We start from the raw sequence: 10,908 nt of genomic DNA, 5'->3' as shown, positions 1-10,908 counted from the left end.
ATAGGATAACATGCCGGGGATGGACACATAGGATAACATGCCGGGGATGGACACATAGGATAACATGCCGGGGATGGACACATAGGATAACATGCCGGGGATAGACACACAGGATAACATGCTGGGGATGGACACGTAGGATAACTTGCCGGGGATGGACACACAGGATAACATGCCGGGGATGGACACGTAGGATAACATGCCGGGGATGGACACATAGGATAACATGCCGGGGATGGACACGTAGGATAACATGCCGGGGATGGACACACAGGATAACATGCCGGGGATGGACACATAGGATAACATGCCGGGGATGGACACATAGGATAACATGCCGGGGATGGACACATAGGATAACATGCCGGGGATGGACACGTAGGATAACATGCCGGGGATGGACACACATAGGATAACATGCCGGGGATGGACACATAGGATAACATGCCGGGGATGGACACACAGGATAACATGCCGGGGATGGACACATAGGATAACATGCCGGGGATGGACACATAGGATAACATACCGGGGATGGACACGTAGGATAACATGCCGGGGATGGACACACACAGGATAACATGCTGGGGATGGACACATAGGATAACATGCCGGGGATGGACACACAGGATAACATGCCGGGGATGGACACATAGGATAACATGCCGGGGATGGACACATAGGATAACATGCCGGGGATGGACACATAGGATAACATGCCGGGGATAGACACACAGGATAACATGCTGGGGATGGACACGTAGGATAACTTGCCGGGGATGGACACACAGGATAACATGCCGGGGATGGACACGTAGGATAACATGCCGGGGATGGACACGTAGGATAACATGCCGGGGATGGACACGTAGGATAACATGCCGGGGATGGACACACAGGATAACATGCCGGGGATGGACACATAGGATAACATGCCGGGGATGGACACATAGGATAACATGCCGGGGATGGACACATAGGATAACATGCCGGGGATGGACACGTAGGATAACATGCTGGGGATGGACACACATAGGATAACATGCCGGGGATGGACACATAGGATAACATGCCGGGGATGGACACACAGGATAACATGCCGGGGATGGACACACATAGGATAACATGCCGGGGATGGACACATAGGATAACATACCGGGGATGGACACGTAGGATAACATGCCGGGGATGGACACACACAGGATAACATGCTGGGGATGGACACATAGGATAACATGCCGGGGATGGACACACAGGATAACATGCCGGGGATGGACACGTAGGATAACATGCCGGGGATGGACACATAGGATAACAGTTTGTTGCAGTGTTTCCTGCCTGTGTGGGTCTGCGGACCCCATTTAAAATGTAGTCATTTTGTGTGTTTGGCCTAAATCTTTGAAGAAAGATTATTTATTTGCAAAATGTTATAACAGAAACATAGAAAAAAGCTTTTTTTTCTTCAGAGTTTATGTTCCTTTTTTTGTTTATTTTGCAAACAATATAAAACCCAGAAGTGATTAAATACCACTAAATTAAAGTGCTATTTGTGTGAAAACAAATGTCACGGATGGACTTATTGCACAGGTGACCATCTATCACGGGACCACGCTTGGAGTCACTGAGCTCCTGAGAGCGACCTATTCTTTCCCCAATGTTTGTAGAAGCAGTCTGCATGCCTAGGGGCTTGATTGTATACACCTGTGGCCATGGAGGGGATTGGAACACCTTAATCACATGATTTGGGGGGCGGGGACAATACTTTTGGCATTATAGTGTAAATCACACAGGAATCACACTACATTCCTGTGTGAATTACATGCGATGTCTGTGCGGTGCGATTTGATCCATACATTTTGTGTGGCTCAAATTGCATTGCATCCACACCAAAAAAGGGGCAAGACCCTTTTTATTACCTGCACCTGAATCTCGTCACATGGGTGTTCTTACATAGTTAGTCTGGCTGAAAAAAAACAAAAGTCCATCCAGTTCAACCATTAAAAAAAAAAGTTATAATCCTACACCCACAGTTGATCCAGAGGAAGGCAAAAAAAACAGCAAAGCACGATCCAATTTGCTCCTGCAGGGGAAACAATTCCTTCCTGATCCCCCGAGAGGCAATCGGATATTCCCTGGATCTACTTTACCTATAAATAGGTGTTCTCACCCATCCAATGTGATTTCTATCAAATCACATTGCGCTTTGCGATCTGGGTGTCCTTAATTTAACATTGACACCCGCCCCAGATCGCATGAACGCCATGGGATTGCAATGCAACGCAGGAAACGCAAAGGATTCACAGCGTTTACCGCATCCGCATTGGTGTGAACCAGATCTTAAGGGGGTAGCTGTTCTGTAGTCCAGCAGAGGAGAACCCAGGCAGGGCTGACAACACTCATCAAAATGAATACAGCCACCACACCTAAGGATGGCTAAAAACGATTTCCAGGACTCCAGCTGGAGAACAGTTGCAGAGCAGTCTCAGATCCAGAGGACAGATTCTCTTCCTATGCTGCCTGTCTGGTCCATTTAAAGGGGGCTTCCTGCAGATCTTGTGGTCATTATATGATTCAACACATTGCTCTTTTACTATGCGCATCTGGTGAGTGCGCTTTTTTATCATATTCCCTGCACGGATTGAAAGTCACATGGAATATTTTGATACCACCTGTGCAACAGGATCCGTCTGCGGCACACTTCTCTGACCGCCGTTTGTCAGGCCCTCACCATCATATGAACACTTTGTTTTATAACCTTCACAGCCGCACTTGTTTATTTGCGCTCATTGTAGCGCTTCATTCACTCTGATGTTATCACTTGTGTTTAATATTTTTTTATATTAATAATATATTTAAATAGTGCACTATATATATAAATATTTTTCAGCGCTGCACCAACTTTTGTGTAGGGCTGACAACACTGCTTGGCATTTCAGTGCAGCAGGAGCAGGGTTGTCAGCCCTCTACAGGACGTTGGAAGCTCACCGGACTTCTGACAGATAAACAGATATTTTTTTCTGTGCTTGCAGCATTTTGAAATCAGGAAAACGCTGGATAATTTTGGCGGACATCACTCACCCACCAGCATAGCCATGTAATGACAGTATGGTGAATTTCACATGTTGTTACTGCAAAGGAGGCTGATTTGTGGAACATGCCAAGACAGATCCGGGCTATTATCTCAGCACTGTTTACTTTGGACATAGTTAAAAGGATACTGTGGAGATATGTAGTTCCAGCGGGGCCTCAAGTCAAGGTCGCTGTGTGGAATTATATTCCTTCAGTTGCAGAGGCGTAAAATCCATGACTCTGGCCAAGTCCGTGTGGACCAGTCATAATAAACCAGGTCATAAGCCTGCTAGTTCCATATAGACGGTTGGAGGTGTTATCAGACTTGCTGGTTAAAAGAAAAACTTGTGTGGCCTATTCTAGAAATCCAGACTGCAGACGCCAATGAGAAAAAAAAACAATTTGCATTACCACGCCATAGATATATGCATATATATTACTGATTTTTGTTGGTACCTACATGCTGTAGACCTCTCAAAATCTTCAATGGGTCCCGGGATGAAAGATGCCAAGCTGTTACTGCTCAACTCCACCATCACAGGGGCGAGCTGTTACACCTCAAGTTCGGAGCTACTTCATTAGGGGAGAGAGTGCAAGTACGGGGTTGGAATCAGAAAAGGAGCTCACTCCTATGATGGTGAAAGTGAATAGTGAGTAACTGAGTAGGGTGGGGTATCGCCAAAAATCACTTGTGGTATAACCAGAGTATCATCCCACAACCAGGGGCGGACTGACCATTTGGAAACTCGGGCACCGCTCGAGGGCCCGGGGTCAGTAGGGGGCCCCATGAGATGCCCCTGGTACCTTTTTCATAGGCTTTTTTGAGTTTGGGCAAGGACACAGGGGCCCCATGATCCCCTATTGCCCAGGGACCCAATGAGTTGTCAGTCCGCCCCTGCCCACAACTATTGAACACCTCTGATATGGGATTTTAAAGCTTTACTAAACCCACAGCAGGGAGATTACCTACAGTGCCATGGGCTGTAAACCTCTTGACAATGTTGCACACAGTGGACACAGGAACATTAAGATCTGTTAATTGATACAGGTGAGTTTAATTACAAATTACAGGAGTATCACAAACCTGGAATGCAATCATTTCTTACAATTTTGAGAAGGTGCCAATAATTTTGTCCATGTCCATTTTTGGGGTTTTGTGGTATAACCAGAGTATCATCCCACAACTATTGAACACTTCTGACATGGGATTTTAAAGCGCTACTAAACCCACAGCTGTAAAATCAGTTAGTATACAGTCATGGCCAAAAATATTGTCGTCGTCCCCCCCGCATTCCTGTCAGATAACGCACCACTTCGCCCAGAAAATTGTTGCCAATACAAATGTTTCAGCATTCTCGTGTTTATTTCTTTTGTTTGTATTGGTAAGACACAAAAAAGTGGAGAAACAAAAAGTCAAATCTGACACATTCCACGCAAAACCCCCAAAAATGGACTGGACAAAAATATTGGCACCCTAAATTTAATATTTGGTAGCACACCCCTTGGAAAAAAATAACTGAATCAATGGCTTCCTGTAACCATCAATGAGTTTCTTCCACCTCTCTACTGGAATTATGGAGCGATCTTCCTTTACCAACTGCTCAAGGTCTCTCAGATTGGAAGGGTTCCTTTTCCCAACTGCTGTTTTGAGATCTCTCCACAGGAGCTCTATGGGAATTGAGATCTGGACTCATTGCTGGCCAGGTCAGGACTTTCAAGCACTTTGTCTGAAACCATTTCTGGGAGCTTTTTGACGTGTGCTTTGGGTCATTGTCCTGCTGTAAGACCCATGACCTCTGACGGAGACCCAACTTTCTGACACTGGGCCCTATATTGCACCCCAGAATTCTTTGGTAGCCTTCAGATTTCATAATGCCATGCACACAGCCAAGACATCCAGTGCCTGAAGCAGCAAAGCAACCCAAAAAAAATCAGTGACCCCCCCACCATTTATGACTGTAGGGGCTGTATTCTTTTCTTTAAAGGCCTCATTGCTTTTTCTGAAAACAGTAGAATGATGGGCTTTACCAAAAAGCTGCCATTTTGTTTCATCTCTCCACAACACATTCTCCCAAAAAGGATTTTGGCTTCCTCAGGTAAGTTTTGGCAAACTCCAATCTGGCTTTTTTATGTTTCTGTGTCAGCAGCGGGGTCCTACTGGGTCTCCTACCATAGCGCCCCTTTTACTTCAGATGGCGACGTATAGTGCGAGCTGACACAGATGTGCCCTGTGCCTGAAGGTCAGCTTGAATTTGTCTGGAAGTTGATTGAGGTTCTTTATTCACCATTCCAACAATCCTTCATTGCAAACTTTGATCAATTTTTCTCTTTTCGTCCACAAAGTCACGAGTCACAGTGATGTAACGCGTAGGTATGCCGTAACGCAGCTTCTGGTTTAGTCCGCGGTGACGCACATCCGGTGCGGCGGCCATCTTTCTACACTCAAACAAGCCAGAACCCATGCAGTATATCCAGGCATGCGGTTTTCATTCTATTAAAGTGGAATATCATTCTATGTGAGTGAGCATTACTTATTTGTATTAAATATTGATTTTCTACAAGAATTACTACACTATGGAAGTTTTCTTTCTCACTCATTATGGTTTATGATGAGTGACCTTCCCAGTTGAAAGCAGTACTCAGAGTGTCCTAAATACTTACCCATTACTGAGGGGTCCACGGGAGCGTTGCTGAGGTCACCCACCCTGGGAGAAAGATCTTGCAGTGATCTTAAAGGTGTGAGGGCCCATTGGGTCACAGAATTAAGGTGAGGGGTCAATCTAGCCACAGGAGGAGTGTGTTGACACCGTCACTGGATTTCACATGCGTTATTGCCACATGTACGTTTTCTATTCAAGTTCAGCACGATTGTATATACAGTCAGATCCATAAATATTGGGACATCGACACAATTCTAACATTTTTGGCTCTATACACCACCACAATGGATTTGAAATGAAATGAACAAGATGTGCTTTAACTGCAGACTGTCAGCTTTAATTTGAGGGTATTTACATCCAAATCAGGTGATCGGTGTAGGAATTACAACAGTTTGCATATGTGCCTCCCACTTGTTAAGGGACCAAAAGTAATGGGACAATTTGGCCACTGTTGATGTTCACCAATCAAGCCTGCTGAATGTGATTTAAAGAGAACAGTACTGACTATCACGCATGTTAAAGTGATTATGTTATATCAACTTTATAGTTGGTAGAGGACTATCTACCACCCACACTATTGCATGTTTATTTTAACCACTTGCCGCGCTGCCACTGTAGAAATACGGCGGCAGGGCAGCACGGGCAGGCAAAACCACGTTTTAAAACGTGTGTTTTGTAAACAGATAGGGGGCGTGCGTGAGGCGTGCCACTGCCCTATCTGTCCCGCCGATCACCGCCGCGGATGTCAGTCGCCGGGTCACAGCCGGTCCTTACCGGCTGTTTCCCGGCGATTGGCGGCAAACAGTGACAGACAGCACAGCTGCAGTAGCTGTGCTGTCTGTCACTTCCCTGACAGCTCGAGGACGAGCTGATCGAGAAAGAAGAGTTTCTCTCTCTCGATCAGCGGTGTCCTGTCCAGCACACACCCCCGCCCCCTAGTAAAACACTCCCCTCACTCCTATAACCCTTCCCTGCAAAATAAAGTTAACCCCTTCCTCCCCAGTGCCTTTAGTACAGTGTCAGTGTTTTTTTTTTTGCACTGATCACTGTATTAGTGTTTTTGGGGATGTCAGTGACCCCAAGTCAGTACCCCCCAATGTCAGAATGCCTGCTGCAGTCCCACAGTCCCGCCATAAGTCGCTGATCGCCGCCATAATTCGCTGATCGCCGCCATTATTAGTATAAAAAAAACCTAAAAATCCCAGTATCTTTCCCGCCATTTGTAAACGCTATAACTTTCACGTAAACCAATTAATTTACACGTATTGGGTTTTATTTTAGCAAAGACATGTCGCAGAATGCATTTTGGCAGAAATTTATGACTAAATTTGATTTTTGCATTTTTTTTACTGGACATGTTTTATAGCAAAAAGTCCAAAATATTGTTTTTTTTCCTCAAAATTGTCAGCCTTTTTTTTTATAGCGCAAAAAATAAAAATCGCACAGGCGATCAAATACCACCAAAAGAAAGCTCAATTTGTGGGAAAAATTAGGATGTAAATTTAATTTACGTACCGTATTGCATGACCGCGCAATTGTCCGTTAAACTAGCGCAGCGCTGTATAGCAAAAAAATGGCGTAAATTGCAGTATTTATACCATAGTTTGTAGACGCTATAACTTCCACACAAAGCAATCAATATACACTTATTGGGATTTTTTTTACCAAAAACTTGTAGCAGAATACATTTTGGCCTAAATTTATAACCAGCTTTGAGTTTACTATATATTTTTTATAGCTGAAATTAAAAAATATTGTTTTTCTTCAAAATTTTTGGCCTTTTTTTGTTTATAGCGTAAAAAATAAAAAGCGCACAGATGATCAAATACCACCGAAAGAAAGCTCTATTTGTGTGAAAAAAAGGGCGTAAATTTCGTTTGGGTGCAGCATTGCATGACCGCGCAATTATCAGTTGAATCAGTGCAGCGCCAAGTAGCAAAAAGAGGCCTGGTCATTAAGGGGGGTAAATCCTCTGGAGGTCAAATGGTTAAGAGCACGTGTGATGTATGCTTCTGAGTAACTATATTTGTATCTTATTATATTTATTATTATCGCACTTTAATAGCGCTGCACCATATGATCTATTTTGTCTGGTTGCTGTATATGTTTCAGTATTGGGTGTCAGCACCTTACCTATATAGGAACTCCATAAAGCGCAGGAGGAATATTTAATTTGTTTGCTCAGTGCCAGGACTGCATTGTACATGATGACATCAGAGTGCTGACAACCAATGGAGCACCATAGAGAAGTGGCTTTGGGTGACCGTCATACAGCATGGAGGAAACCCGAGAGAGAAGGAAAAGATAAGTAAAAAGGTTTTATATGTTATCCTATACAAAGATGAACATTTGCCTCTTGCTCTGGTGGGGGGATCCTCACTGCAAAGGGTGACTGTTGATTTTACCCAGAGTTCAGCTTTAAAAGTAACACCACCTTAGCTGACCTCTCGCCAGTAATCCTTCGACTTCCCCCAATCACAAAGACACAATTAGACCTATAAGTCCTCCTATAAATGCTTCGTATCAGTGCAGCTTGTTTAATAAACCTCAATCAGTTCCAGTGCGTCCTGCTTTCACATTTGACAACTGAGCCCCATCTGACACATTCCAGGGCATAAAAAGCTTAATTGTGAAGATCTGTTTCTGGAATTAGGAAGTCACATGACCCGCGTCTTGGAAGAGCGAGCCAAAGACTTATTCTGTGTGCCCTTACACAACACACTGATTCAATTACTTCCCCAACTTCTTAAGGGGACACATTCATTTTTTCATTTTTCTATATTTATTTGTTGACTTTGATTTTTAATTTTTGTTTCACTTGAAGAACATTACAATGTGACAGCAGAGAACAATTACAGGACAGAAAGAAAATGCAACCTATAGTATTTCAATTACATTAAAGTGAATCTAAAGGCATTTTTTTTTCAGTTTTGGGTAGAGTATGGAAGGGTTTCTCAAGTAGGGTTCCTCCCAAGGCTGCTAGGGGTTCCTTAAGCAAAACTGACCTTCTGTTTGAAGGTACCTGCATAGTTCTAGCACCAATGTGAGGTGGCTGAGCCAATGACATGGGACCAGTGGAGTCTTTCTTCTCATCCTTTGCTGAGCACCAATATAAGAAACATTTTTCAAACTGATCTTCATTATAAGTGAGTACTACACTGACTACCAGTTTAAGGGGGTCCCTCCTATACTGACCAGCAATCTAAGGGACATGTGTTTCTCTGACCACCAGTTTAAGGGGGTCCCTTCCATACTGACCACCAATCTAAGGGTCATTCGTTTCACTGACTACCAGTGTAAGGGGGTCCCTTCCATACTGACCACCAATGTAAGGGACATTCGTTTCACTGACCACCAGTGTAAGGGGGTCTCTTCCATACTGACCACCAATCTAAGGGACATTCGTTTCACTTACCAGCAGTTTAAGGGGGTCCCTTCCATACTGACCACCAATCTAAGGGACATTCGTTTCACTGACTATAAGTGTAAGGGGGTCCCTTCCATACTGACCACCAATCTAAGGGACATTTGTTTCACTGACCACCAGCGTAAGGGGGCCCCTTCCATATCTGACCACCAATCAAAGGGGCATTTGTTTCAATGACTACCAGTGTAAGGGGGTCCCTTCGATACTGACCACCAATCTAAGGGACATTCGTTTCACTTACCAGCAGTGTAAGGGGGTCCCTTCCGTACTGACCACCAATCTAAGGGACATTAGTTTCACTGACCACCAGTGTAAGGGGGTCCCTTCCATACTGACCACCAATCTAAGGGACATTCATTTCACTGACCACCAGAGTAAGGGGGTCTCTTCCATACTGACTACCAATCTAAGGGATATTCGTTTCACTGACCACCAGTGTAAGGGGGTCCCTTCCTTACTGACCACCAATCTAAGGGACATTAGTATCACTAACCACCAGTGTAAGGGGGTCCCTTCCATACTGACCACCGATCTAAGGGACATTAGTTTCACTGACCGCCAGTGTAAGGGGGTCCCTTCCGTACTGACCACCAATCTAAGGGACATTGGTTTCACTGACCACCAGTGTAAGGGGGTCCCTTCCGTACTGACCACCAGTTTAAGGGACATTCGTTTCACTGACCATCAGTTTAAGGGGGTCCCTTCCATACTGACCACCAATCTAAGGGACATTCGTTTCACTGACCATTAGTTTAGTTTAGGGGGGTCCCTTCCATACTGACCACCAATCTAAGGGACATTTGCTTCATTGACCATCAGTTTAGGGGGGTCCCTTCCATACTGACCACCAATCTAAGGGACATTCTTTCCACTGACCACCAATGAAAGGGGGCCTTTTTCCACTGATCACCCATGATAAGGGAGCACTGCTCCCTTAGGGGCCATAAAAGCTCTATATGTATGAACACCTAAAACTATATATAAACAGTGGATATAAAAAGTCTACACACCCTGTTAAAATGTCAGATTTCATGTTGAAAGATGAAGTTCCTCTTCATGTTCAGCTTTCTAGCAGAAGCCTGAAGGTTTTGTGCCAATATTGACTGGTATTGGAACTGTTCATAATTCCCTCTACCTTGACTAAGGCCCCAGTTCCAGCTGAAGGAAAAGCAGCCCCAAAGCATGATGCTGCCACCACCATGCTTCACAGTTTGTATGGTGTTTTTTTGGTGATGTGCAGTGTTGTTTTTGCACCAAACATATCTTTTGGAATTGTGGCCAAAAAATTCAACCTTGGTGAACAGGTTAATTTACAATAGGTGACAGTCATTGGAACAGTTCAAAATCCCCCAGAACACTTGACAAAAGTGAAACAAATTCAGTCCAATAATATGAAAAACAATGGAATAAGCAAATATTTTCCAAATACATTTGTCATGTGAATTCTTCTTGAATCTCGGTGTGCTTTGTATTTCTTCCAGGCCTCTGAAGTAATCCAGCGTGAGACTATTCCTTCCTGTAATAAAGACCGCTCGCTGCTGCTCTCTCTCCTTGTGCAGGGTGACTAGTCTTGTCTCCGCCCCCTCCTGTAGTTTTCTGCAGGCAACCTGTAGTGGGAGGGGTCTGCTGGGTCCCTCCCACGTCTCTTCTCTCTGCACAGGCTATGTAGAGCACAGCGATGATGTCACCGCTACTTTTAAAAGCTACTATCTGGGTTTGTAAAGGCATCTAGTGCATACAGAATGGATTTAT

The sequence above is a fragment of the Staurois parvus genome, unplaced genomic scaffold, assembly GCF_062004578.1.
Source record: "Staurois parvus isolate SC_StPar_1 unplaced genomic scaffold, SC_StPar_1.0 ptg000709l, whole genome shotgun sequence".
Lineage (NCBI taxonomy): Eukaryota > Metazoa > Chordata > Amphibia > Anura > Ranidae > Staurois > Staurois parvus.
Note: the sequence above shows the minus strand (reverse complement) of the source record.